Here is a 27,685-nt window from a genome sequence, read left to right as displayed (position 1 = left end):
CTTTTTTGAAAAAAGATTCTATTGGTGGGGGGGGAGACATAAGCCAGGGGAGTGGCAGGCAGAGGAGAGGGAGAAGCAGCCCCCCCCCCCCCCCCCCGCTGAGCAGGGAAGCCTGATGTGGGGCTCTATCCCAGGATCCTGGGATCATGACCAGAGCCAAAGGCAGACACTTAACTGACTGAGCCACCCAGGCTCCCTTCTCCTTCACTTCTGAATGATTACTTCGCTGGGCACAGTATTCTTGGTTGGAAGTTTTGTTTTCTTTTTTCTCAGCACTTTGAATATATCACGTCACTTTCTCTTGGTCTGCAAAGTTTCTGCTGAAAAATCTGTTGGGTGTTTCCTTGTACATAATGAGTTTCTCTTGTTTTTAATAGTTTCTCTTTTTTTTTTTTGCCTTTAACTCTTGACATTTTAATGATAACACCTCTTGGTGTGGGTCTCTTTCTGTTTCTCTTATTTGGAACTCTCTGGGTTTCCTGGATCTGAATGTCTATTTCCTCCCTAGGTTAAGGAAGTTTATAGCTATAATTTCTTCTATTAAAATTTCTGCCCCTTTCTTTTTCTGGGAGCTCTATGATGCTAATATTAGTCTGTTTGATTTGTTCCCTAAGTTACTTCTTTCTTTTTAATTTTTCTTTCTTTTTGCTGCTCTGGTAAGTTCAACTGCCTTGTCTTCAGATTGACTTTTCCATTTCTTTGCTTCATTTAGTTTGTTGTTGAGTCTTTCCAGTTTGTTTTTTATTTCAATTGTGTGTATTCTTTAGCTCTGTAACTTCTATCTGGTACATCTCTTTGTTGAAGTTCTTACTGAACTTCAGTGAGTGTCTTTATGACCATTACTTTGAAGCCTTTATCAGGTAAATTAGTTATCTCTGTTTTAAGGTTTTTTCCTGAGTTTTTACCTGTTCTTTTGTTTGGAATATATTCCTCCTTTGTGTCTTCATTTTGTGATTTTTTTCAAATCACTTTCTAACAACATAAAAGAAAGCGTAAACATTACTCTTTTAATGGACCTACCACCATAAGATGATGTTTCAGTTATTTATTGAGTTCAGCTATATGGGCTGGCTTCCTGATGTAGTCAGCTGTGAATGAGCTAGTCAAGCTCTGCTGATCTCTTGGCTGGACTTGGCTCCATGTCTTAGACTTGGGATAAACTGGGTGATATAGATTGATGTAAGCTGGGATGACTATGGTGGTTAGATTCTTCCACTTTTCTCAACCTTTAGCAAGGTACTGTAGGGCTGTTACTATGGCATGGTAGAAGTGCACAACTGCATAAAGCAAATAGAAGTGAGGAAGTACTTTTTCAAGCCACTGCTTATATAATGTCTGCTAATATCTCGTTGGCTAAAGCAAGTTACACAATTCAGCCCCAGAGTCATGGTGGGAGAATATTATTAAGTTACCTGACAAAGGGACTGTATATAGTGAGAGATGAAGAATCGGGGCCAAAATAGAAAGCATCAAATTTTTTTTAAAGATTTTATTTATTTATTCATGAGAGAGAGAGAGGGAGAGAGGCAGAGACACAGGAGAGGGAGAAGCAGGCTCCATGCAGGGAGCCCTGACGTGGGACTGGATCCCTGGTCTCCAGGATCTGGCCCCAGGCTGAAGGCGGCGCTAAACCGCTAAGCTACCGGGGCTGCCCGAAAGCATCAATTTTTACTTTTTCATGTGAATATTTGTGGCAATAGGCACTTCTCAAGTGCACACTATGTGCCTAACAACTATTTTTCTCATTTTAATTTTTATAGTCAACCTGCAAAGAGTTGTGGTCTTTTTTTTCCATACTAAGAAGAAATAATTAGAATGATTAATGATTAAATAATTTACAAATGTGACAGAATAGGTAGTTTGAATTTGAGACTGACTCCCGAGTCTGTATGCTTTCACATGGCCATAACATGTAAGTTATGGGACACCTGGGTGGCTCAGTGGTTGAGCGTCTGCCTTTGGCTCAGGGTGTGATCCCGGGATGGAGTCCCACATCAGGCTCCTCACAGGGAGCCTGCTTCTATCTCTGCTTATGTCTCTGCCTCTCTCTGTGTTTCTCATGAATTTATTAAGTTATGTTTTTAATTTCCCCCATAAGTTTTTTCTCCCTTCATTTTGGGAAGAACTGTGTTTCTGTTTTATTATGGCTTCTGTGCAACAATCTTGTTTTTGCTCTCCCAGAACCTTTTCTTCCCCACAAGGAGCCTGATGCAGGACTGTATCCCTGGACTTCCCCCCCCTTCCCCCAGGATCATGCCCTGAGCCAAAGGCAGACACTCAACCACTGAGCACCCAGGCATCCCATTGCTAACATTCTTGAGTTCTGTATGTTTTGGATGAGTCTGATTTACTCATGTAACTCATGCCTGCCCATTTATCATAGTGAGTGAATGCTTCAGGGATCCATCTTGAAACTGGCTGGTGGAGTTCTTGGGAAAGAGATCTCTTTTCTGTGGGGGTAGCTAAGCTAATAGCTTACAAGCAAGAAGCAGCCACCGTGTGGGGGGAGCTTGCCTGTGAGTGAAGCAGTGAGCCTTTGAGACAAGCAAAGTGATGCACGAAGAGAGAAGTACTGCTATGCACGTGGATCCAACTGCATGAGGGGAACTCTGAAAAGCCTACTTGATCCAATAATTACCCTTTTTTGCTAAGGTCCCTTTAGGTTGAATTTTTACCAGAAGTCCTAACACTATTTAAGTTCTAGGTAGATTATATTTCTGAAAGGAGAACAGACCATGTATAGCTTAGTATATAGATAGTTTATAGAATGTAAAAAATTCTCTGGCTTTATGGAAATGGAGGGGGAGGATGATTTAACTGGAGTAATATTGTACCAGAAAGGAACGTAGGGTACAGCATGGGGATGAACTACTGAGCTGTAAATTGAGAAAATGGAGTCAACACTGTAAGGCATTTTCTTCTTTCATTCTTTCTTAGTGAATTTTTCAATCACCATTTTGAGTTCCAAGTATGATATTAATATATATTGCACATCTGGGTGTTTATCTTATATATATTTTTGATCATTTCTATTTCATGCGATGCTTTAAACTAAGAAAGTATTATAATCATTGATCATGATACCAAGTCAACCTACAAGCAGGATTTAAGTAGATTGAAGAGTTTAAATAGTGTATTCTTGAAATAAAAAGAAGAGACATCCATTTCCAACAACATTCCCTGTATCTTTTTATTACTTGAAAACATTGAAATCTTGAATTTTAATGTGCCATTATCCCTTTGTGTTTTACGTCTGTTATTACATGTAATTTGATTCTCAGAATAATCATACTAAGTGGGTATTATTTTAATTTTAGAGATGGATAAACATCTGTGTAGGTTGATGCTACTACAGCTTTACGGTGTCCAGCCTCAGCTAGACTCTCATTCAGCACTGGGATTTTGTGTGTGGGCATTCTTGGTCAGTTCCTGCAGTTTATTACAGTGGCTCTCTTTTAGCCCCTTTGCCCTCATACTTTCCTCTCAGCTGATCTCGTCACCTATAGAACAATGAAAATTGATGTAATCGAAAGTGAACAGTCCTCTATCGTTTTCCTTCTTACCCCAAGGAGTCCTTGGAAAACTGGAGAAATTGAGGATCCCTGGGTGGCTCAGTGGTTTAGCGCCTGCCTTCAGCCCAGGGTGTGATCCTAGAGTCCCAAGATCGAGTCCCATGTCCGGCTCCCTGCATGGAGCCTGCTTTTCCCTCTGTCTTTGTCTCTGCCTCTCTCTCTCTCTCTGTCTCATGAATAAATAAATAAAATCTTAAAAAAAAAAGAAAAAAAGAAAACTGGAGAAAAATACTTAAGGCATTGTTTGGAAGCATTGACCAAAACCACAGACCTATTTGTAAAAATGTAAAACTTGAGGTCCTACTCCAGATCTGCTGATTCCCAATCTTAGGGATGGCATGGGAATCTGTATTTCTAACATACCTCAAATGATTCTTGGAAATACTGAAGTTTGAAAACCACAGACATGTAGGATAAGGTTACTTGAACCAGCACATAAGACACTCCCGGATATCTGATCCAGCCTGCTACTTTAGTCTTGGTTCTCTACATTCTGCTCAGTCTCTACTCTAATCCCTGAAGTCTTCTTTTTCTTTTTTTTTTTTATGATAGTCACAGAGAGAGAGAGAGAGAGAAAGAGGCAGAGACAAAGGCAGAGGGATAAGCAGGCTCCATGCACCGGGAGCCCGATGTGGGATTCGATCCCGGGTCTCCAGGATCGCGCCCTGGGCCAAAGGCAGGCGCCAAACCGCTGCGCCACCCAGGGATCCCTAATCCCTGAAGTCTTCTTCTTTTTTTTTTTTTTTTAAAGATTTTATTTATTTATCCACGAGAGACACAGAGAGAGAGAAGCAGAGACACAGGCAGAAGGAGAAGCAGGCTCCATGCAGGAGCCTGACATGGGACTCGATCCCGGGTCTCCAGGATCACACCCTGGGCTGCAGGCGGTGCTTAACCGCTGCGCCACCAGGGCTGCCCCCTGAAGTCTTCTTATCCCAAAATACAAGTCACTCTTTCTAGTGTGCAAGTATTACTATATTATTTTATCTCCTTCCCTTTCTGCAACTGTACCTCTTCTAATTTGAGAGACCCTTGTATTCAGCCACCATGTCATATTTTTCTGTATATTTTGAGTACTTGGCAGAGTGGCACATAGTGGATGCTCAGTAAAGATTTGTGGGAAGGTAGAAAACAGTACTTTGACATATTACAAACTAAATAAGTGACTGAAATTGAGTAAGAGACAGTTTTATTTTTAGTAACTCACGTTACTTAAGGAAAAAATTAGTATGAGAAAGAGGGAGTGTAGATATTTTCGACACAATATGTAGTACCGTAATGGCTTGAACAGTGATTTTTAAAGGAGATTGGGTGGGAGAAGTGAGAACCACTGTATTATATTAAGGACTAGTTTTCTATACTCATGAATTGTGTGGAGACACTAGTTAAACCTGGCTTTTAACAAGTCATATATATATATATATTTTTTTTTTGCTTGTTTGTTTTTTGTTTTTTTTTTTCAAACATATATATTTTTAAAAGATTTTATTTATTTATTAGAGACAGAGAGATGCAGAGACACAGGCAGAGAGAGAAGCAGGCTCCATGCAGGGAGCCCAATGTGGGACTTGATCCTGGGTCTCCAGTATCACGCCCCGGACTGCAGGCGGCGCTAAACCTCTGCGCCACCAGGGCTGCCGGTGAAACATATTTTTAAATTTTGTCTTGTATCACTTCAAAATGTATTTTTTTCCCTTTTGTTAATGTGTATATTACTTTGAAATTTCTGAAGTACTAGCAAAAGGGATAGGAGTTTCTAAGAGATAAATGGGTAAAAGTTGGAGGTGGGCTGTATGTGAAGAAAGAGTATTTAGATTATTATTATTATTATTTTTTTTAAAGATTTTATTTATTTATTCATGATAGTCACAGAGAGAGAGAGAGGCAGAGACACAGGCAGAGGGAGAAGCAGGCTCCATGCACCGGGAGCCCGATGTGGGATTCGATCCCGGGTCCCCAGGATCGCGCCCTGGGCCAAAGGCAGGCGCCAAACCGCTGCGCCACCCAGGGATCCCGAGTATTTAGATTATACATGAGAATAAGATGTTGATGGTTTTTCCAGTAGTCTGGAGACATATTAACATATTATGTGTATGACACAGTTTGCTTGAGATAGAAACGAATGAAACGTGGACAAAACCAATTTAAAGGGCAAGACTGGGGATCCCTGGGTGGCGCAGCGGTTTAGCGCCTGTCTTTGGCCCAGGGCGTGATCCTGGAGACCCGGGATCATGGAGCCCCGTGCATGGAGCCTGCTTCTCCATCTGCCTGTGTCTCTGCCTCTCTCTCTCTCTCTCTCTGTGACTATCATAAATAAGTAAAAATTAAAGGGCAAGACTGTTGTGAATGTTCTCACAGTGGTGATGTGGAGAAGATAATTTCAGTATTACTTTCTCATCACTTGTTGATCTAGGACTGTCATTGCTTTAGGGATGATAGTGATGTGGAATGTCATTAAGGAGGCAAAGATTTTATTATTGCTTTGTTTTTAGATAATGGTGCTTAGATTTTTATAATTCTGAGATATTATATGTAATTTTTTATATTTATGTTTTGCTATAAGGAGCTCACAGATTCATACCTTAACAAGCATGAATGAATTTGTTTGTAACTTTTAGATTCTAAAACCTATCTTGGGAGGTGCCCTGATAGATTGGGAAAGAAAATGGATACAAACTACTTTTTTTTTTTCTACTGGCTCTTCCTATCTCTTTGCCAAGTTTGAGAAAATAACCTGAAAAAAAGTGAGGCCCTGTTTTCAATCATATGGCACTTTGCAGTGTTCTACCTATATCTATCAGGACTCTTTCTTTTTCTTTCTTTCTTTCTTTCTTTCTTTCTTTCTTTCTTTCTTTCTTTCTTTCTTTCTTTCTTTCTTTCTTTCTTTCTTTCTTTCTTTCTTTCTTTCTTTCTTTCTTTCTTTCTTTCTTTCTTCTTTCTTTCTTTCTTTCTTTCTCCTTCCTTCCTTCCTTCCTTCCTTCCCCTTCCTTCCTTCCTTCCTTCCTCCTTTCCTTTCCTTTCCTTTCCTTTCCTTTCCTTTCCTTTCCTTTCCTTTCCTTTCCTTTCCTTTCCTTTTCTTTCTTTCTTTCTTTCTTTCTTCCTCTCTCTCTCTCTCTCTCTTTCTTTCTTTCTTTCTTTCTTTCTTTCTTTCTTTCTTTCTTTCTTTCTTTCTTTCTTTTTTTTTTTTTAATTTATGATAGTCACAGAGAGAGAGAGACAGAGACACAGGAGGAGGGAGAAGCAGGCTCCATGCACCGGGAGCCCGACATGGGATTCGATCCCAGGTCTCCAGGATCGCGCCCTGGACCAAAGGCAGGCGCCAAACTGCTGCGCCACCCAGGGATCCCTCAGGACTCTTTCTGTTGTAAGTTCAGAAAGCCAATTGAAATTATAAGTCAAAAGGTCATTTTGTAGGTTTATGAACTGGGAGGTTCATAGGGTAAAGCTATAGGTAGGATCTTCTGTAACTGGAATCAGAAGTTTGATTGATGGTATCAGGAATGTCCCTTACTAAGCATTCTTTATCAATTTTGGTTTCCTTGAGGTATGATGGTAAAGGTGATTAGTAGCAGCTCTAGACTTACATGATTTTTAAAAAAGATTTTATTTATTTATTTGACGGAGAGTGAGCAACAGAGCACAAGTAAGGAGAGAGGGAGAAGCAGACTCCCTGCTGAGCAGGACCCCCCCCCCCCCCCATGGTGCTCCCAGGATTCTGGAATCACAACCTGAGCTGAAGGCAGTCATTTATCTGACTGAGCCACCCAGGCACCCCTAGACTTACATAATTCTTAAAGTCCACATGTGTTTTTCTGTATAGCAACAAATCGATGGAGGGAAGACCAAGCTTGGGTCATGTGGCCTACCTCTGGACCAGTCACCATAAGGCTAGAGGAGTATGATCCTCTGACCTGACCAAGGACAGGTGCCCGGTTTTTGAGAGAGGCTTAAGATTGGCCCTCTCTTAAGGCTTGAGGGAGGGACTGATTGATTCTTCAAAAGAAAATCAGATGCTATTCCCTAAAAAAGGGAAATGAGTAGTAGGTTAGGCAAAATCTGTAAATATTCCGTATATAAATCCAGATCTACTTTCGAAAAAATGGACTGATTTGGGCCATGTTGAATTGAATTGTGTTTTGCAAAAAATGGAAGTCTGAACACCCAGTATCTTCGAATGTGACTTTGCTTAGAAATAGGGTCTTTATAGTTACAAACAAGTTAAGATGAGGTCATACTAGATTGGGACCTAATCCAATAACTGATGTTTTTTACAGAAAGTGGGAAAATTGGATACAGGCAGAAATTGGAGTTATGTGGCCATAAGCCAAAGAATGCCAAGCATTGCTGGCAACTACCAGAACCTACAAAGAAAAAAAGGAGGATTCTTCTTCAGACTGTTTGGAGGGAGAATAGCCCTGCCAACACCTTGATTTCTGCTGCCTTGTCAGTCTCCAGAACTGGGAGAGAATATTATTTCTGTTGTTTTAAGCCACCTAGTTTGTTCAGCAGCCAGAAAACTAATATAGACCATATTTGGTACCTATAAAATTTTTTAATTCAGCCCACCCCCTCCTTTTTTTTTTTGCACAAAATTAATGTTTATTCCACCTTTGTGTCATATTCCTGGATCCTTCACCGATGTTACATGAGGAAAGAAACAAAAGCAAAACAAATGAAAAACTGAAATCAGAATCACTAATGTTATCAAGTAGGGAAACAAATAAATTAAAATCTAGCAGCCATCAGCAAGAGTACAGCAAAGACAATGCTGTAAAAAGAAACAAAGAAAATTGCTAGAAAACTGTATGCATCATACTCTTTCAAACCAGCAAAATATGCTCCTGCATACAATGGAACATAAACAGAATTTTTTTCCTGTAAGGTATAGAAATGGAAGTTCTTTTTTGAATATTGTGGATGGGCAAAATGTGTTTATATGGTAATTCTACTAAGCTATTACACAGTGGGCCAGGAACACATTTATGGATTCTGGGGATGATGTGTACTGTAATTCTTTGATTGGGATAGTGGACACTCTAGCCAAAAAAAAAAAAAAAAAAAAGAACACAGAGGTACAAGACAAAGGTGAATGAGACTTCTCTTATATCTTAGCAACATTTAGATGGAAATCAAATTTAAATGCAATCTGCATTTAAATCACTCTGCTTTTGAAGAGTCTTTGGTTCAGCTCCCAAATCTCGATTGCTTGACGCAGTCTCCTGTGAGAATACTCAGAAGGTGTCTTCTTAAACAACAAACCTATTTTTAGCAGTGGAGCCACTCTTTGTAGCTGTGTCTGCATGGGACTGATAACCAATCACTATTTTTGGAGGAAGTCCTAACCTTTCCTTGTATACTCTCCCTATATGTGTAACAGCCTCTCTGTTTTCACATTTAGTAGTCCATATTGCTATCTTATCACCTTTAGCTCTAACATCAACGACAGCTCCACATACATCATCACTGTAGTCATCAAAAGATTCTCCAATAAGGCACAGCAGTGTCTCTAGCCAAAAGCGATCCAGGTCACTACGTCTCTGCTGTTTGTTCAATGTAATTAGCCATCGTCGTCCTCCTCATTTGTTTTTCTCATCTTCCCACATAGGCTCAATACCATCCTTAAAAAGTGAGTAGTCACAGCCAGGCATTAAATTACTAGACAACTGGATGTGGTTGTACAGAGCCCAAAAGTCTTCAACAGTATCAAACTTAGAGATCAGCTGAAGGTTTGCTTGCCAAGTTTAGCTTTTATCATTTTTAAAAAACCAGAGTGCCCATCTGTTCTGTAAAGGATGTTTAATATAGTGTTCTGGGTTAGCAACCTCCTGATTAGATTCTGTTTTCTCTTCTTCTGTAGGCGGGGGATTAGGAGTAGGGGTGGTTTCCAGTTCCATAGTCACCATCTTAGATCGATCTCCCATCCCTTTTTTTAAAGTTTTATTTAAGTAATCTCAATACCCAACATGGGGCTCGAAATCATGACCCTGAGATCGAGTTGTATGCTCTTTTGATTGAACCAGCCAGATGCCCCTCAGCTCTTCCTCCTCCTCCTCCTCCAATTCTTCTTCTTCTTCTTCTTTTTTTTTTTTTTTTTTTAATTTTACTTATTCATGAGAGACACAGAGAGAGGCAGGCTCCCTGCAGGAGGCCTGATGTGGGACTCGATCTCAGGACCCTGGGCTCACACCCTGAGCTGAAGGCATATGTTCAACTGCTGAGCCACCCAGGCGTCCCTCAGCCCATCTTCTTAAAATGCTGACCATTAGTTTTCCCAGTGAATACCTTTTACATTCTAAATGGATTTTATGGGGCTTTGGGATGCCTTTGGAATTATATGGGTTTGGCATTTAAAAATATATTTTGTTAAAATTTCATCGTATCCATAATAATGTGAGATGGTACTTTGTAATTGATTATGTTTATTGACTTCTATATTCTACAGAGTCTGTAGTTGTAGTTTAGCTGAAGCCATTGTTGTTATTAATGTACAACTAAACAATATTTCTTAACATGTTTGACTTCCAAATAGTGCAGTGCCATGTGAGAATCAGGAGTAGAAATAATTAAAGTGAAGCACCTAGAGTAAATATGTTCCAGTAGCTTGAAGATGAAAGAAAGAATATGTCTTAGGGAAACTGGCTAGCAAGATGGAAACAATTAGTATTTTGGTGAGACTAAACAAAAACCTAAGAGTAGCTTGAACGGCATTTCTGAACTCTTGTTCATTTTTTGCAAACTGAGAGAGTCAGATAATACCTCCAAAGTCTGATTAGACTTTGAAAAAAATAAGATCTTATGAACATCCTTCTAGTTTCTAATTTGTAGTAAGTGGATATTTTCTGTAGGTACTGGAATTCTCATTCAAAACCTTTGTATAAAGATTCATTATTTTAAGGAACTTAAGATTACTGGAAAAATAGCTTGGGGGGCTTATCCGGGCACTTTAAGTATTTATCATCCTCTCATATTCACTCAAATGAAATAGGAACAATAAGCAAATAGGAAGAAAATGTCCTATCTTAAACTAGTAATGATGAATGCAGTAAATTTTTAAAAATAATTATTTCTCTATTTATTTAAAGTAAGCTGTATGCCACTCAGTGTGGATTTTAAACTCATGACCCTGAGATCAAGAGTAGCATGCATTACTGACTGAGCTAGCCAGGCACCCCATAATTTTCATTGTAGATATTTTTAAATTTTTTATTTATTTGTTTTTATTTATGATAGTCACAGAGAGAGAGAGAGAGAGAGAGAGAGAGAGGCAGAGACATAGGCAGAGGGAGAAGCAGGCTCCATGCACTGGGAGCCCGACGTGGGATTCCATCCCGGGTCTCCAGGATTGTGGCCTGGGCCAAAGGCAGATGCTAAACCGCTGCGCCACCCAGGGATCTCTCATTGTAGATATTTTTGACAGTGGTACCTTACTTTAAGTTTAGAAATATTTTCTCAGTTCAGAACTCATTTATTAAGTATGCAGTGACAAATATTGCTTCCACCATGCCTCATCTACTCCAGTTTTACTTGCTTCTCTAACCGTTTTTATTATGTATTCTTTCAGTGTTTCTTTATAAAAATAAAAGCAGATGTTAATATTTTCTTACTTTTTTCTCACATACAACAATGAATAGACAATATATAGAAAATACTTTGTTCTGTATTTTTTTTTCTTTATGTATTTTAGCTATGTTTCTGTATCAGTATATAGAAAGCATCCTCATTCTTTTTCACAACTGCATTGGATTCCATTGTGTGGATATGCTGTAATATATTTAGACGGTTATCAAACATAAGTTTTCACTTTTCACTTGTCACTAACCATGCTCCAGTGAATGATACTGTATGTAAGTTATTTTGTATGTGTGCTGGTATCTGTAGGATACATTCCCAGAAGTGATATTGCTGAGTTAAAGGGTAAAATATATTTGTAATTTTGCTAGATATAGCTAAATTGCCTTTCTATATGGGTGATACAATTTTGTAGTCCCTTCATCATTGTAGGAGAGCATCCATTAGGAGAGTGTATCCCCACATTCTTACCAATATAGTATTGTGTCTGATTTGTGGATTTTTGCAAATTTGATATGTAAAAAATACTCTCAGTATAGACTTAGTTATTAGCATTTCCTGTATGAGTGAGGTTGAGGTTGAGCCTCTTATTTTTGAGGAAATTTCTATTTACTTTTGATCTTTAGTTGATATCTTGCAATGATTATGATACATTGTCAATGGTGAAAGTAATAATAATGTTTTAATAGGGGAGGAAGGGAGGAGATGATTGTTATTAAATGAAAGACTTCTGGGTCCTTTTTCTCCAACTCAGGAATTTTCACATGCTCAGAATTGGTTCTTACAGAATTGATTCTGAAAGTTCAATTGCTGTGTTACTGCTTTAGGAGGCCTTGCAGTGTGTAATTGGCACAGCATAACCATCTGGGTTTTTCTGAGTGTGACTTCTTCACTCTTCAAGAAAGCATACACTGGTATGCAGTTTCTTTAAACTGCTTCAAAGGATTGTAGAAAAGTAAATTTTGCCCAAAGGCCTTCTTTTGTATTTCCCATGGGCATTTGCTAAAGTACAGTACTTATCTAGTTGGCATAAGTTGATTTCTATAAACGTTTTTCCTTCTATTTAATGTATTCTACAAAATACTATTTGCCTTCTTTCATGATGCTGTTTTTCATCTCCAACTTGCCTATTGTTAACTTTTTTTTTTTTTTTTTGGCACTTCATTCTTTCTGTGTCAGCATTCTTTTACTTGAATGTTCGAAGAAGTGTTTTTTTTTTTGTATATATTTTTTTATTCAAGTTCGATATGCCAACATATAGCATAACACCCAGTGCTCATCCTGTCAAGTGCCCCCGTCAGTGCCCATCACCCAGTCACCCCAACCCCTTGCCCACCTCCCCTTGTTCATTTCCCAGAGTTAGGTGTCTCTCATGTTCTGTCACTCTCACTGATATTTCCCACTCATTTTCTCTCCTTTCCCCTTTATTCCCTTTCACTATTTTTTATATTCCCCAAATGAATGAGACTATATAATGTTTGTCCTTCTCCGATTGACTGACTTCACTCAGCATATAATACCCTCCAGTTCCATCCATGGTGAAGCAAATGGTGGGTATTTGTCATTTCTTTTTTTTTTTTTTTTTTTTAATTTTTATTTATTTACTTATGATAGTCACAGAGAGAGAGAGAGGCAGAGACACAGGCAGAGGGAGAAGCAGGCTCCATGCATCGGGAGCCTGATATGGGATTCGATCCCGGGTCTCCAGGATCGCGCCCTGGGCCAAAGGCAGGCGCCAAACCGCTGCGCCACCCAGGGATCCCGGTATTTGTCATTTCTAATGGCTGATGGAAGAACTGTTTTGAGCTTTTGGGTGGTAATGTCACTTTGTTTGCATTCTGAACTAAAGCCCCCATCCCTAAGCAGTTTTGTGTCTACAGCTATTATTACTGTTAAATATTGTCTTGTTAGTAGTTTATAAACGTTGTTTAATGTCTTAAAATTTGGTATCTTAGTAATTACAGGAGAAACATATGTAAAACACACAACAGAAATTAAAGTTAAGAATACATATACCTAATTAAGGGATCAACAGGCAAAATAAGCATAGAAACCAATGACTCAGAAGAATCCCTATATTCTGAGAGCCAGGTTGACAAGGAAGTAGATATTCAATGACTCATAGATACTGATATAAAATAAATGTCCCTGTCAAATAAATGTATATTGACTTATAATGGATTTCTCAAGCAAGGACGGCCTCTTTGTTTTGGGGACAATCTCTTAGATCATTTAGATGACCTTTAGATGGTTTGGTTGAATTACTTTTTAAACTTATTTTAGTAGACTATTCCTGTTCACATGGCACTTAGACTCCAATAAGAGAAATAGGGACATAAATCATATGTAGAACCTATAACTACACAAGATAAGAGCTCTGAAAAGAGATGTGGTTGTGTGTGTGTGTGTTTGTAGAGGTGGGGAGTTTGGAATAACAAAATCAGAAGAATTTCTAAGAAAATAAATTTTCATTTGAGAGGTGAAGGTGAATATGAGTTAACTAGGGGAAAGAAAAAAAAAAGGTGGTAGGTGGAGAGGATTCTTTTAGACAGGGTATCAATACGTTTTCAGAAGACAGAAAAAGACCTTGGTTTTCCTCTTAGGATCTGGTTTATGTAAATATATTTCTTTTTCACCACTTGGTGGCACTTATACATGCTTTAACAAGGCTCAGTTTTGGCCTTGTTTGGAATATTCTGCGAGTATTTTTTAAAAATTAGGAAAACTGATATGTGAAAATTAGGGGGGCATGGAGGAGCACTGGATGAGGTTGTTATTAAAATGTTATGGGAAGAAAACACAGTATACTCAGGCCTCGGATATTTCTGCAAATAGACATTTGTACAATCTACTCCTACTGGGGAAGGATTAAGGCATTCTTCCTCAGGTACTCTTAGTTTTTTAGCTTCTTTCCAAGTTCAAATAGGAGAGTTTTGTTTTTTGTTTTTTTAATAAAATTTACAACTCTTAAATTTTGACAATTCCCCTGGATCTCCATCCAAAACAAGATATAGAACATTTCTAGCCTCCTAGAAAGTTTACTTGTGTTCTCTTCCAGCCAGTTGCCCATCACTGCAATACCTGATTTCTGTTACCATAAATTAGTTTTGCCTGCATCTGGATTTCATATAAAAGGAATCATACAATATGTATTATTATTATTATTTTTTTTTTGGTCTGGCTTCTTTTGCTTACATGTAACATTTGTGTGTGTTGATAGTTGATTCCTTTTTTTTTTTTTGATTCCCTTTTTTAAGTGTATTTATTGAGATATAATTCACATAGCAAACAATACACCCACTTAAAGTGTGCAGTTCGGTGAATTTTACATTCACGAGTTGTGCAGCCATTAACATTATCAGGTTTTAGAATATTTTCCTCACCCCAGTGAGTATCAGTATAAACCCATGCCAATTAGCAATCACTCCTTGTCTTGTCCCCCTCTCTTTCCATTCCCTAACAATGGACAATGACTAATTTACTTTGTAGAGATTTGCTTATTCTGGACATAAATTCATTACTTTTTATTGCTGAGTAGCATTCCATTGTATGGGTACACTACAATTTGTTCATTGCTGACGCACATTTGTGTTGTTTCCAGTTTGGGGTTATAATAAATAAGGCTATTCCATAAACATTTTTATATCAGTCTATTTTCATTTCCCTTGGGTAAATACCTAGGAATGGAGTTTCCAGGTTATAGGGTAGAGATATATGTTCATACGTCCTAAGAAACTGTCAAAGAGCTCTTCAAAGAGGTTATAGCTCCACTTTACATTCCTCTCCAACAGTGTATGGAGGGATCAGTTACTGTGCATCCTCACCAGTATTTGGTTTTTGTCATTTTTTTCTATTTTGACCATTCTAGCATTTGTGAAGTGGTATCTCATTGATTTGTTGTGATATTTTAATTTCCCTGATGACTAAAGATAGCTTTTCATGTGCCTATTGGACTTTCATATATGTTCTGTTTTGAAGGGTTTATGAAGTCTTTTGCCCCCCCCAAAAAAATTTGAGTTAGTCTTTTTATTGTTGATTTGTGAGAACTTTTTATGTAAATAATGTATAGTTATATAATTGATATTTGCTCTTCAATAAATGTAAAGATAGATATCTGTGGAGGATTTATTGTAACATGGAGTTTTTTTAGTCTCAAATTTTCCTAAAGAATCAGAATAGAAAAAGGTCACTTTATTTAGACTTTTTCTAAGGAGATTGCTATAGTAGTTGATTTCTTTCTGAACCATGAAATGATTCCTTGCACGAAGAACAACAGATTTGAGGAGGTATACCTTATAAAAAACAACAAACCAATTTAGTAATTTTCAGAAGTCACAATCCCTGTCGTTCCATAGAGTTCATGGTAAAACCATGGTTGTCAACTCATCTTCTCTGCAGGAAGTTTTGTCACTTTGGGTACAGTCTCCAATGGACCCAAGTAGTCCATGCCACAAAAGCAATCCTTCTGACCTCTAAAACACTTAAGATAGGAACTGCCAGTAAACTGGCTCTGTATTTTGCTCTCCAGAAGTTGTCCTACATTCTGTGTAGCTAACTCATATCTCACATCTGTTAGTCCATATAGCTAGAGTTAGGTGTGAACTCTCTTGTTAGGGCACATGAGTCTCATACCATTACTGTAGTGTCAGTAAAAAGTATTACTGAGCCCACAAAAAATTTAAAGAAGCTGAATCAGGGTACCATCAGCAGCAACAGCCGTAATTTAGCTTTTGTTACATCATGGAGTCTTTAGAAAACCAGCCTTCTGGGAGACATTCATGAGCTTTCATCAGTTTCTCTTGCTTGTGAAAAAGAGAACATAGGGCATTTCATTACCTTGAAATAATTTTGTTGAAAATTATTTACTTTTACTGGAGGTGTCTTTACTGAAATGTAAATGTAAAGAAAGCATTACAGGCAGTCCAGGAATATTTACTATTAAGTGTATATACCTCTGTACATGCTATTAGATACCTGTTATCTTTTAGTAAAAATCAGTATGCTGATCTCTTAGGTTTTGCAAGAAGTTTGCAGATTTCCCTCTCTTTATAGTATAAAGTGGTTTTTATCTATCTATCTATCTATCTATCTATCTATCTATCTATCTATCATCTATTTATTTAAACAGGGCAGGGCTTGGGGATCCCTGGGTGGCTCAGTGGTTTAGTGCCTGTCTTCAGCCCAGGGCGTGATCCTGGAGTCCCGGGATCAAGTCCCGAGTCGGGCTCCCTGCGTGGAGCCTGCTTCTCCCTCTGCCTGTGTCCCTGCCTCTCTCTCCCTCTCTCTCTATATCTCATGAATAAAAACAAACAAACAAACAGGGCAGGGGCAAAGGGAGGGAGAGAATCTTTTTAAAATTTAAATCCAATTAATTAACATGTAATGTATTACTGGGTTCAGAGGTAGAGATCAGTGACTCCTCAGTCTTCTATAATACTCAGGGCTTATTATATCACATGCCCTCTTTAATGTCTGTCACTCAGTTACTCCATTCCCTCACCTTCCTCCCCTCCAGTAATCATAATCCTATGATTAAGAGTCTCCAATGGTTTGTCTCCCTCTCTGATTTCATATTGTTTTATTTTTTTCTCTAAGATCCTGTTTTGCTTCTTAAATTCCATATACGAGGGAGATCATATGATAATTGTTTTTCTCTGATGGATTTATTTCACTTAGCATAACATCCTCTAGTTTCATTCACATTGTTGCAAATGGCAAGATTTCATTTTTGGTGGCTGAATAGTATTCCGTTATAAAGTATACCACGTCATCTTTATCCATTCATCTGTCGATGGCACATCAGGGCTCTTTCCATAGTTTGGCTGTTGTGGACTTTGCTGCTAAACATTGGGGTGCAGGGATCCCTGGGTGGTGCAGCGGTTTGGCGCCTGCCTTTGGCCCAGGGCGCAATCCTGGAGACCCGGGATCGAATCCCACGTCGGGCTCCCTGCATGGAGCCTGCTTCTCCCTCTGTGTCGCTGCCCCCCCCCCCCGATTATCATGAATAAATAAATAAATAAAATCTTAAAAAAAAATAAACATTGGGGTGCAGGTGCTGCCACTTTGGATCACTACATTTGTATTTTTGGGTAAATACCCAGTAGGGCAATTGCTGGGTTGTAGGATAACTCTATTTTCAACTTTTTGAGGAGCCAGGGAGAGAATCTTAAGCAAGCTCCATGCCCAGTCTGTAGCCTGATGTGGGGCTCAATCCCACAACCCTGACATCATGCCAAAATCAAGAGTTGGACATTTAACCAAGCCACCCAGGCCCCTAAGAGTTTTTTTTTTTTTTTATCACTTCTGCATGCTCCATCATTAATTCTTTTTATAATTTTTGCTTGTCTGTATTCCACCCAGTCTTTAACACTGCCAGTGTAGTTTTTCTAGCACTTGCCATTTTCCTGTCAGAAGCCTTTCAGTGGCTCCCATTGCTTCAGGATAAAATTTAAGCTTTAATTGACTTTCCAGGGACATCTTACCCATATCTTAATGATTTTACCTAATTTATTTGCATTTTCCAGTAATCAGCATAATAAGAGCAAATGTTTGTTTATATAGTACTTACCCTGTATGCAAAGCACTGACCTAGGCAGTCATAATAAACTTCTTGTAAGTTTTTTTGATTGATATTTTTTATTTTAAAATTTTTTTTCTAGAGAGAGTGTGGGGGTGGACCAGTAGAGGGAGATAAAGAATCCCGAGCAGGCTCCATGTTAGAGCCCAATGCAGGGCTTGATCTCACAACCTTGAGATCCTGACCTGAGCTGAAATCAAGTCTGACGCTTAACTGACTGAACCACCCAGGGGCCCCTAAACTTCTTGTAATTATGCAAATAAATCATGTACCCTGACTTTTCATACTTTTGCACATCCTCTATGACTGAAATACTTTCAGTCTCTTTGTTTAATACCTATTTGTTCTTTGAGATTCCATTTAGATGTTACTTCTTGGAAGCTGAATTTCTTTCTTTCTTTCTTTTTTTTTTTTTTAATTTTTATTTATTTATGATAGTCCCAGAAAGAGAGAGAGAGAGAGAGAGAGAGGCAGAGACACAGGCAGAGGGAGAAGCAGGCTCCATGCACCGGGAGCCCGACGTGGGATTCGATCCCGGGTCTCCAGGATCGCGCCCTGGGCCAAAGGCAGGCGCCAAACCGCTGCGCCACCCAGGGATCCCAGAAGCTGAATTTCTACATTGACTTTTTCTATCTCACCTCACTCCTCACTCTTAAAATTGTAGTGAGATGTCAGAGCACTGAATGTGTAATCTAGTATAAAGCAGAACACAGTTTTTCTCTCCATTCTAACTTTTCTCCTGCAGTAAGGACAGTTCATAGATAGACTTACAAGCAGCTGATTATATCTTACAGGGTCAGAGATGTAAATACTAAAGAAAAAGAGAGGTGGGTGGGAAGGAGAAAGGGAGAAAGGAAGAAAGGATTTTTTTTTTTTTAAGATTTTATTTATTTATTCATGAGAGACACACACAGAGAGAGGTAGAGACATAAGCAGAGGGAGAAGCAGGCTCCACACAGGGAGCCCGATGTGGGACTCGATCCTGGGTCTCCAGGATCACACCCCGGACTGCAGGCGGCGCTAAACCACTGCGCCACGGGGCTGCCCCTGTAATGATACTTTAAAAAATGAAATCACTATTGACCACCTTTGGAGGTTTCAGATTGTCAGCTCATTATTCTGAAAATTTATACATGGAGAGAAGGAGGCACTTATATTGCATTTCATTGTGAAATGTGTATATGTGTCTTTTTTTTTAAAGATATTATTCATCTATTCATGAGAGACACAGAGAGTGGCAGAGACACAGGCAGAGGGAGGAGAAGCAGGCTTCCATGCAGGAGCCTGATGTAGGACTCAATCCCGGAACTCTGGAGGCAAAGGCAGATGCTCAACCGCTGAGCCACCAAGGCGTCCCATGAAATGTGTTTTAACATAACCAAGTAGTTGATGGTGGAAAGGTTTTCTTTCCTGAAGAATTCCAGTTAATAAATGAAAAAATGAAAGTATTAGAAGAATCACCGTTTTGTGCCGATGACACAATGATAGATCTAGACAGATTCTTTATATGCTGAAATTATTAGGTGAAGATGATTGTTGACCATAATGATGGGATCAAGTTAATACCATGAATTCACTGATGAATGTTAGCATCATTAAAAGTTGAAAAGGCAAGGACACCTGGGTAGCTCAGCGGTTGAGCGACTGACTGCCTTTGGCTCAGGGCATGATCCTGGAGACCCAGGATCAGATGAGTCCCACATCGGGCTACCTGCAGGGAGCCTGCTTTTCCCTATGCCTGTGTTTCTGCCTCTCTCTCTCTTTCTCTCTCTCTGTGTCTCATGAATAAATAAAATCTTAAAAAAAAAGTTGAAAAGGCAGACCTATGTCTTTTTGATGAAATAGGAAGGACCCAGGACTATGGTATTCTACCCTAAAAGAGTCAGAATCAATCTAAGAAAAGGAACAGCAGATCACATATAAAGTGTGTAGGCCATTATGGGATTTTGCTTTGTGTGCATGTGTATGTATGTATGAGATGTTGGGTATGTTGTCTCTAATGTCTGTTTTCCTCTCTAGTATACTTTGAGGAAAGCTCAGCTGCATTTTGACAGTTTTAATGAGGGAAAGGTAGGCTTTACTGATTAAATTAAGGAGTGTTATAGGCTTTTGAGCAGGAGAGTGACGTGATGATCTGGCTTAGTTTAACACAGTAACTGGCTGCTATTGTCAGGAACGGGCCAGGAGCAGGAGGAGCAGGAGTATTTGCACGAATGCCAAGTTTGAAGCTACTGCATTAGTCCATGTGAGAGGTGAAGGTTGCTTGTACTAGGTGCTATAGAGGAAGGGAGAAGTGGTTAGGACTGTGAATATATTAGACTGGTAGAAGATTGGTAGATAACATAATTTCCTCATGGATTAATGTAGGGAGAAAGAGAAAGAAGATAAGGAGGATTTTAAAGTTTTTGGTTCAAGCAACTCAAGCAGAGTTGTCTTTAACCAAGGTAGGACACTGTGGGTGGAACAGGTTTAGAACATAGTAGGTACATTCATTGTCAGTCTCATGTTCATTAACTGTGTGAGTTCATATCAGCTTAATGTTTTTGTATTGTGTATCTGTTTTGTTTTTCCATGTAAGATGTGTATATAGGAACTACTTTATGCTACGTACAGTTCTATCTAATTTTTCAAATACTTACCTAACCCTCATAAAAACCATATGAAGTAAGACTGTTATTAACATGCCTGTTATACCGAAGAGGCAGTGAGAAATTAAGGAACTTACCTAAGGTCACATAGCTGGAAAAGGGAGAATTAATTAAGACTCCTACTCACATAGTTTGGTTCCAGAGTGTTCTAAACCACTGTAGAATACTGCTTTCCTTTTTATTATCCCCCATGCTGATTGATTGATTGATTGAATTGAAGTGTAGTTGATAAACAATCTTACATTAGTTTCAGGTCCCCGTGGTTTTATTGTAGTTATGAATGGAGAGAGAGGATTTAAGCAAAGGCCCAAAAGCTTATTTGAAGTCATGTACACAGAGGTGTGGTTAATGGGTATTTCCACAGCTTAAAAAATTACAGTTATTTTCATAATATAAAGTGAACCTGGGAGACTGCAAGTGTTGATCACAGAAGCCCTAGAAATTATATCTTAAGGTACTCTTAACCTGTGCTGGTTTTTATATGAGACTTTTTGGAGTGTAATAGTTACTTACGATGGGAAGTATCTGTCAATATTGCATCTTTATGATTGTGTTTACATCTCTGATGTGTTGCAAGAGGTGTTGATTTGGAATTATGGACTGTTGGTATTCCAGGGGCTCCATATATTTTGTTTGACAAATGTTGCCTCAGTTGCTTGACTGTTAATGTTGAAAATCCTTAAGGTGTTGACTTTTTTGCATTCAGGTATTGGTTATGCTCTGTTTGGCTCAATTGTCATTGCCCCAAAAGGAGTGTAGCTTTTAAGTTCAGATTCCTCTTTAATATTCTCGGTAATCTTTATAGGTGTCAGTAATGTAACTTTGCAAAGTGTTCTATATCATTTGTTTTACCTTGAGGATATAACTAGACTCTACAAGGTGGTGATATTGGTAGCTGACCTTCACGCAGTGAGAAAATATATTTAAAGGCCATCTTTTTTAGGTTATTAGTGTTTTTTTAAAGATTTTATTTATTCATGAGAGACGCACAGAGAGAGGCAGAGACACACAGAGAGAGAAGCAGGCTTCATGCAGGGGGCCAGATGTGGGACTTGATCTTGGGACTCCAGGATCATGCCCTGGGCCAAAGGCAGGCGCTCAACCGCTGAGCCACCCAGGTGTCCCAGTTATTAGTATTCTTAATGAGGACCATATATAAAGGTAGATCAACACTGTAGGATTTAGTTCTGCTTCTCTTTGTTAGCATTAGTGAGCTATCAAATACAATTTTTGAAAAATTTCCTTATTTTTCCAGATGGAGAAAATGCAACAGTTGGTATTTGTTTTTTGTATTGAATGCAAGTGGACCAGTTGAGTGCGAGTGGACCACTGAGCACAATTATTTGAGTAACTGTCTAAATTCTCTTGATTCTCCTGAAGATTGTATTAAGGAATGAATCCCATTCTAAGTGCATAGGAGAGAAGCAAATTTATTACATACAAGGATGCTATAGGGCATTTGGGCTTAATTCTTTCAAGGGGACCTGGTTGAGAAAGGCTAATCTGGGCTGTGGTCTGTTTTTATTTTATTTTATTTTATTTTATTTTTTTTTAATTTTTATTTATTTATGATAGTCACACACACAGAGAGAGAGAGAGAGAGAGAGAGAGGCAGAGCCACAGGCAGAGGGAGAAGCAGGCTCCATGCACCGGGAGCCCGACGTGGGATTCGATCCCGGGTCTCCAGGATCAGGCCCTGGGCCAAAGGCAGGCGCCAAACCGCTGCGCCACCCAGGGATCCCTGTGGTCTGTTTTTATAAGGCCTAAGAACTAAGGATGATTTTTTTAAAACAGTGGTTTAAAAAAAAAAAAAAAAGAGATTGGAGATGGTATATGGTCTGCAGCAACTAAAATATTTACTGTCTGGCCTTTCTAACTGTTCTTTAACAGAGTAATACATTTGAATCCCAGCTTCTCTTTTTTTTTAGCTTTTTGTTCTCAGTATCTGACTATGTAAATGAGGTATAGTAATAGTACTTACCTCAGAGTTGTGAAAATATATTACTTTATGTAAAAATAATGTCAAGTTTTAGAATACAGCTTAATGAATGTTAGTTGCTATTTAACATATAAAATGACATATTTATGTTTATTAATATGATACATAGCAAATATCAAGTCCATTATTTTTTTTAATAGATTTTGTTTATTTATTCATGAGACACAGGCAGAGGAAGAAGTAGGCTCCCTGCAGGGAGCCCAGTGTGGGACTGGATTCTGGATCCCCGGATCACGCCCTGAGCCAAAGGCAGATGCTCAACTGCTGAGCCACCCAGGCGTCCCTCAAGTCCATTCTTATATTGTGATATGAAGCAATAGTATTTCAGTTGAGAATATTAACCAGTATTTGTGGTGCCATGATACTTTACAGATTCTTACATAGGAATATCCTCTTAAAAGCCATCTAATCTGTTACCCATGAAATGTTAAAAAAAAAAAAAGATTGGGGATGGTATATGGTCTTATCAACACATTTTGGTGTTTGATAATTCAGTGTTTCTCAAGGTAGCCTACTCTTTGGCTAGCACTAATTTAATCATTTTTGTTTTGTATGTTGACTTTTCCTGTTACTGAGTTTTGATGCCTTAGAAAAGCAGTTTTCAAGCTTTCCGGTCTTGAGACTCCTTAAAACTTAGCTTTTTAAAGAGCTATTTTATTAATAATTTGTTTGAAAATAACCATAAACAGCCTGTTACATGTTAGGCAACATTTTAGTGAATCATTGTTTTCCAAAACAAAAACATTATGAGAAAAGGGGCATTGTTTTTACATTTTACAAATTTCTTTAACATCTGGGTTAAAAGAGGATAGCTGCCTCATTATATTTACTTTTTCGTCCAGCTGTTGCATAATGTTATTTTGGTTGACGTGTATGAAGAAAATCCAGCTTCATATATAGAAAGATTGTTGGAAAAGGGAAAAACTTTTATTTTTTTTAAAGGATTTTATTTATTTATTTCCGAGAGACATGGAGAAAGAGGCAGAGACATAGGCAGAGGGAGAAGCAAGCTCCATGCAGGAAGCTCGATGCAGGATTCAATTCTGGGACTCCAGGATCACTCCCTGAGCCAAAGGCAGAGGCTCAACCATTGAGCCACCCAGGCATCCTGGGAAAAACATTTTAGTTTTTTTTTTGGAAAAACATTTTAATAGTGTTTCAAATAATTGCAGACATTTTTCTTGGGATTAACACCAAAACTTGGTAACTAGAGAGAGAGAGAGAGAGAGTGTGTGTGTGTGTGTGTGTGTGTGTGTGTGTGAAATTAATGAGCTTTATTTTTTAGAGTAGTTCTAGGTTCACCAAAATTGAGTGGGGAAAATACAGAGTTCCCATATAAGCATAACCTCCATATTATCTGAACCTGGCACCTCAGTGGTACCTTTGTTACAATGGATAAACCTACATTGACCTATTACTATCAAAGTCCATAGTTTACATCCTGGTTCACTGTTAGCTTTGTACATTCTATGGGTTTGATACATGTCTCCACCATTGTAGTGTCATACAGAATAGTTTCACTACCCTAATAATCCTCTGTGCTTTGCCTATTCATTCCTCCACCCCTTTCCCCAGTCCCTGGCTGTACATTTTGCATTCCTGTCAGCAATGAATGAGTTCCATAGCTTCCACAGCATTCTGTGTTAGTGTTCCTGATTTGAGCCCTTTTAATAGGTATATAGCAGTTATATATATATTATATATGTAATGTATATAAAACAACTATATATATGTAATATATATATTATATATATAACAACATTGTTCTAATTTGTAGTTCCCTAATGACATTGTGATGTTGAACATCTTTTCATATGCATTCTTGCTGTCTTTTCTCATATGCTTACTTGCCATCCATATTCTTTGGTGAGGTATTCAGGTCTTTTGCCCATTTTTAAAATCAGGTTGTTCATTTTCTTATTGTTGTGTTTTAAGAATTCTTTGCATACTTTGCATAAGTCCTTTATCAGATGTGTCTTTTGCAAATATTTTCTCTGATTCTGTGGCTTGTCCTCTTATTCTTTTGAGTGGTAGTTTCTTAATTGCTATGTGGAATTTTAAAACAGTGGTATACATAGTTCACATATAAAATTGTAGTTTTTATATATGCATATACATGTGTATATATACTGTGATTTTAATATATACCATATATAACATTTAAGTGTTTACATATGCTGTATTTTCATTTAAATATTATAATTTATTTCATTTCAAATAACTTTTAAAAATATAATAACATTTTAAGTTCCTGTGGCTTTAATCCTTCTGTTTACTGTCTTCTTATTCTCGCTTTTGATAAATTGTTTTCTCTGGATTTTATAGTTTTTTTTCATTGTGAGTGGGCTCATGTTTGACATGGCTTATTTATTTATTTATTTTTCTGTAGGAATCTTATGTGGGCAGATCATGAGAACTTCTCTCTAGGGAAGATCTGCCTTTGCTTCTGCTTGCTGCCTCCCCTCTGTGCCACCTCTGCCCCTTTCAGAAACCCAGAGAAACTTAATTTTTATAGTTAGGGGATTCCTAGATAATTCAGTGGTTCACAAAGTGTGGTCCAGAGACTCCTGGGGGTCTTGGAGGTCAGACTATTTTCATAATAAGATTCAGATGTTATTTGCCTTTTCATTCTTCATTAGTGAAGCACTAGTGGAGTTTTCCAGGGGTTATCAGATATGATATCATTACTCTGATAGAGTGTGAGTCTTGTGTGTGTTCTTTAAATTTTTGTTTTAATTTATTTTTTTAAAGATTTTATTTATGTATTTGACAGCACAAGCAGGGGGAGCAGCAGGGAGAGGGAGAAGGAGACTCCCCACTGAACAGGAGCAAGCCTGACTTTGGGGCTTGATCCTAGGACTCCGTGATCATGACCAGAGTCATAGGCAGATGCTTAACCGACTGAGCCACCCAGGCACCCCCAATTTGTTTTTATTTTATTTTTAAGTAAACTTATTCTTAATGTGGGCTTGAACTCATGACCCTGAGATCAAGAGTTCTAAGTCCTCAGTAATTTTTAAGACTATAGAGTGATCCTGGAACTAAAATGTTTGAAAACTGTTGAAGTAGTATATATTTGAATTCCAAACCAATGTAAGTCACAAGCATGGGATTCAGTTTCTTCAGGGAGATTCCCTTATAGTCTCTCTACCTAGGAGGAGAAAAACAAAGATTGCTGAGTTCCATTTATAGAGATTCTGATTCAGTAGGTCTGGGTTGGGAACTAAGAAATTTTATTTCTAGGGAACAAATTGCCAGATGTTGATGTGGCAGGTCAGTGGCCCACACTTTTGAGTAGCATTGCTTTAGAGTCCTCAGTTTAACATCCTTAATTAAGGGCTCTCTTTTGTCCCTGCATCAGTGTTAAAAATCCAAATTACTAGGTTACCTATACTTAATCATCATCCATTCAGTGTATCAGCACAGCACACACTTAGCTCTGTCTTCCAGATTTTTTTTTTTAAGGATTTTATTTATTTATTCATGAGAGACACAGAGAGAGGCAGAGACACGGGCAGAAGGAGAAAGCAGGCTCCATGCAGGGAGCCTGACGTGGGACTCTATCCCGGGACTCCAGGATCACGCCCTGGGCCGAAGGCAGGCACTAAACCACTGAGCCACCCAGGGATCCGTCTTCCAGATTATCTTTCATTTTTAGCACTTGAGGACTTTCCTGCCAACCTTTTGAGCTTAGCTATGCATTGAGAGAGAATGTGACTGTTTTTGAGAGCAGGAGAAAGAGAAGAGTATATATAGCCTTTACACAAATTTTATTAATTATGAATAAAATATCTACATTTTTTAAAAAGATTTTTTAATTTTTTTAAAATCTCAACACCCGGGCACCCCCGGTGGTGCAGTGGTTTAGCGCCGCCTGCAGCCCGGGGTCTGATCCTGGAGACCCAGGATCGAATCCCGCGTCGGGCTCCCTGCATGGAGCCCGCTTCTCCCTCTGCCTGTGTCTCTGCCTCTCAGTCTCTCTCTCTCTCTCTCTCTCTGAATAAATAAATTAAAAAAAAATGTTTAAAAAAAAAAATCTCAACACCCAACATTGGTCTTGAGTTCACAGCCCTGAGATCAAGAGTCACACACTTCACTGAATAAGCCAGCCCAGGCACTAAAACATCATGTATTTATCTAGGAATTTATAATAACAGGACTTTTAAGTTCTCTTGACATGTTTCTCTGATTAATTTTGTCCCATCTATAAATCTATCACTGAGCAACTAGAAGTTTCCTATAAGTTTTTTTTTCTTTTTTTCTTTTTTTTATTTCCTATAAGTTTTTATAGGCCTTTTGGGCCTATATTTAACTTTAGTTAAATATTTAACTTTCTTAAATATTACCTTGTTCGAGGAAGTGCAGTGCTTTATAGTTATTTAGAATATGATTTTTTTTTTAATTTTTATTTATTTATGATAGTCATAGAGAGAGAGAGAGGCGCAGAGACACAGGCAGAGGGAGAAGCAGGCTCCATGCACCGGGAGCCCGATGTGGGACTCGATCCTGGGTCTCCAGGATCGCACCCTGGGCCAAAGGCAGGCGCCAAACCGCTGCGCCACCCAGGGATCCCTAGAATATGATTTTTTATTTGAATATCCATATAGTTATGTAAAGCTTTCAGAATTGGACTGTTTTGAGCTTAGTGTATAACAATAAATCTAAAATTACATTTTAAATAGTTTATTGACTTGTCATTTCTCTTTTAGCATTAGAATGTTAAGTATTTCTTAAGGCATTCATAAACTTGTACTGTGCGGTATTTTAAAGTGTATTCTAGATTTTGTCAAAAGGAATGCTTTGTTAAAATATTTCTTGATATTATGTGTTCCTCTTAACAGTTTTGAAGATTGTCATATATTATTCTAGTCCTTTGTATTTGCTGTTCTTGAGCTACATACATAATTTTAAGAATCAATTGATCAGTATGTAGTAAGGATACTATTTAATACAGAAACTTTTCCCATTGCTATCCAGGAGTCTTGGTGTTTTCTTTTAAAAACAGTTATTTTTAGTAATTGTAGGTTCAGAGATTATACAGTGATATCTAGTACTCACTGATTACTCAGGGTCAGTTATTGTGTAAATAAATACACTTTGTTTTTTTTTTTAAATGTATTAATTGTACTTATTCACTCAGAGTATTAGTTTCTCTTCTCTTCTGCACAGCCTTAAGAGATTTTACTGGAATGTCTATCTAGTCCTGTGTACCATTTGTAAACTTTCTACTCTGCATCTCTCTGAACATTTGTAATAATTAGACTAAATGCTTAATTATGCTACCACTTACACTTCTCTAGTCAAGAGTACCCATTTATTT

General features: G+C 38.2%; 1 protein-coding gene and 1 pseudogene across 19 annotated transcripts in view; one reads left to right on the top strand and one right to left on the bottom strand.

Annotated features, from left to right (window-relative positions):
* Positions 1-27,685, top strand: part of LCOR (ligand dependent nuclear receptor corepressor) — a 152,162-nt gene that overhangs the window by 22,266 nt on the left and 102,211 nt on the right. The gene's annotated exons all lie outside the window — the stretch shown is intronic.
* Positions 8,737-9,482, bottom strand: LOC140621066 (eukaryotic translation initiation factor 4E pseudogene; annotated as a pseudogene).

The sequence above is a fragment of the Canis lupus genome, chromosome 29 (genome assembly GCF_048164855.1).
Source record: "Canis lupus baileyi chromosome 29, mCanLup2.hap1, whole genome shotgun sequence".
Lineage (NCBI taxonomy): Eukaryota > Metazoa > Chordata > Mammalia > Carnivora > Canidae > Canis > Canis lupus.
Note: the sequence above shows the minus strand (reverse complement) of the source record. Positions and strands in the feature narration are given on the sequence as shown.